The following is a 3039-nucleotide window of genomic DNA, read 5'->3' as shown; positions in this document are numbered from 1 at the left end:
GCAATTTTTGTTATGAACTTTGATGTGCCTACACATTTTATACCCCTCAGAAGATAGAAATACAAAATGAAGGGCTCAAAGATGATTTTGTCTTCAAGTATCCCCCTGCTAGAACATGATTCCTTATTCCCCTTTCCTGAGACAGGTTACTGACACAGTCTGTTTATTCTATTAGCATTGTATACACGGGCGGTATATGAATAGCTCTAAATCAAATCAAGGCTAATGCCTACAAATGGGAAGAATGATCATCACGTGCTACATCTCCCTTATATTTTCCTCCTAATTAGAGCTTTATGTCTTCATAACACTGACTTGCTTATCCTAGGTCTCTATTTATAAAATGTTTGACCTATAAAAATCAAACAGATTTATGAAAAGTACACACATTTCACTTACACCCAGTATTGATTTGCTGATAGTATAGAGACAGCATACTATCTAAATTGAACAGTATTTAATAAATATAATTAGGATCACACTTAAATCTCTGTAATTTTTATGTAGTTTAAGTTTTTACTTACTTAGATTATTATTGCCTCTGTCAGCTACCAAAGCCCTTCTTTAAGGCTTTAATCTTCTAAAAACACAAAAAAAGCAAAAATGGAATATTTATATACTAAGGTGAAAACAATTCTGGAAATTGTACATATAGAAGGCAAAGGATGAGCCCAAGAAAATACTGCCGATACCTATAAATCTTCCAGCTCTGGAAAGAACCATGTTAGATTAATTGTCCATGTGCTAATGCAACTATTAGTCACTTGATAAATGCTTTTTGGGATGATGCCATAGTATCATAAGTATATCCTGCTCTTCTAACCTCATAAAATGTTCAGCTTACCTGTTTTATAACAATACAGGCAAGTACAAGTAAGGCAAATAGGGAGTGAAAGAGAATTTAAAATCAAATTACAAGTAGCTCTAGTTTCTTCACACACAGTCCCTCTTTGGGGTCTCATTCTCCTTGCCTGTGTCTTTTTGAACAGGACGACAGATTTATGAATTTTGGAGCCTACTCCATGTTGGGCACAGAGATTGCTTTAAAAAACATTTAAAAAATAAAATAAAAATAAATAGGCTTAAGATTAGCTGAGATACACTCTGCTTTCTAGGTCTGTAATCTCCTATACAACCCTGCATAGCCTCTCTGTGGCTTCACCAAAATCTGTCTTCAGGTTTTAGATGAAACACTACCTCTCTTTACTCAGTAAGTCATACTTCTGATCTAGTGCTCTGGCACAATGTGAACCTATGTGTTTAGGTTTGGGGTCAAGAAAAACTGTACAGGCCCTTTCTCCCAAAGAAAGGAAATGGGTGGGAAAAATCTCTTTGGAAGAAAAGGAAAATTGAACAAAAACAGGTGATATTATCCCTAGAAAATATTCACATCATCATTTTTCTTTATTTATTATCTCAGTTTATTTTGTAAAAAGTTTAAACCCATCCCCCAACACATATGCGCACACACACACCCTAAACACACTTTGACCATCTCCTGCTCAGATAGAGGGCTCTCTCCTCCTCCTCTCTGCTTATCCAACTCCTACCCAATTTTATACCAAACTTATGGGTCATCTTTTCTCTGAAGACTTGGGGTGAATGTTGGGGTTGATATACACACAATTAGCACATTCTTTTAGATAATACAGTACTAATCATTACAAGTATTTCAATAGAAATATTTTAATTGCAAAAATTACCAAGTATGTTAGAAAAACCTCTCTTTACAAATAATCAGTATGTTTACTGTAACCTGTTCCTACTTATCCACTAATATAGGTCCCCCAAAACAGTACCCTGAATTAAGGGACGATATATGTTGTATGATTTCCATTCGGAAATAATATTTATTGGCTTGTATTATATCTGAAACCATGTCATTAATTACTAATTACTTTGATTAAAGTTTGTGTGGCATTTAGGAGACTCCTATTAAAATTCAAATATCCCTAAGAGATATAAGACTCCAAGCTCATTATCAATGATTTATTTATTTTCAGGGATTATTTCAGGCTTTTCTGATGAATTACAAATCTCTTCCCACCTGTGATGGTGGATCCGTAGCACAGCATACAGACATGACTCTATTGTGTTGTCAGAATACTTAGGAGACACTGCTTGATACCCCAAACCTACTATTCCATCCCAAATCTATTCTTTCAGATTTAAGCCAAAAGGGTCCTTTATATCGTTAATACAAATATCACCCATACTAAGCCAAAATAATATTTTCAGCTCTGAATAAATGCATCTACCATGTTCTGCAAGGTGCTGACCTAAGCTCCTCACTCTTAAATGCTCTGTAAAGTCTCCAATTATCTCATTAAGTTCTAAGACTTCAACCTCAGTAGTTAGTTATTGGAATAATCCTAAATTTTTATCATTTGCTCTTAAACTCTGTCTTCATTTAGATCAGAACCTTAAGCTGGCTCAGACACCTCCATCTGTCTATTCCATGAATATCTCATTCTCAACATAACCAGAACCACTACATTATATTCCCTTCTAACTTGCCTCTTCTCGTTTGTTATGGGTTCACTTAAGCCACAGGGTGACTCAAGGAGGAACCTTAGAGTCAAATTTCACTCCTCCCTTCCCCACAACAAACCAAAGATTATATCCTAAAGATTCCAACTCTATAATATCTCTCACCTGTCTCCTTCCCATCAGGGGCCACCACTTTAATTACGAACTGGTATTTTCCCTCAGCTAAACTGCTGGAAGAGCTTCCCAACACTGCTCTCCACTGCACATTACACTTTCTAAAACTTGGCTTTGATCGTGTCTTTTCCCAGCTCAAAAACCTAATATTTTTTCCATTGTTTATTGAATTAAAATCAAACTCACCTTATTTTTCAATGTTTATTATCATATGGCTTCATCTACCTTCAACTTTCATATACTTTATCATTCTAGTAAAACTGGAATACTTACCATTGGTTAAAGACGCCCTTTGCTTTCCAACCTATGTGTCTCAAATGAAACGCTTTTCATCTATTCCCCATGTCCACCCATTGAGAGCATATTTATCCTTCA

Source organism: Canis aureus, chromosome 6, assembly GCF_053574225.1.
Source record: "Canis aureus isolate CA01 chromosome 6, VMU_Caureus_v.1.0, whole genome shotgun sequence".
NCBI classification, from domain to species: domain Eukaryota; kingdom Metazoa; phylum Chordata; class Mammalia; order Carnivora; family Canidae; genus Canis; species Canis aureus.
Note: the sequence above shows the minus strand (reverse complement) of the source record.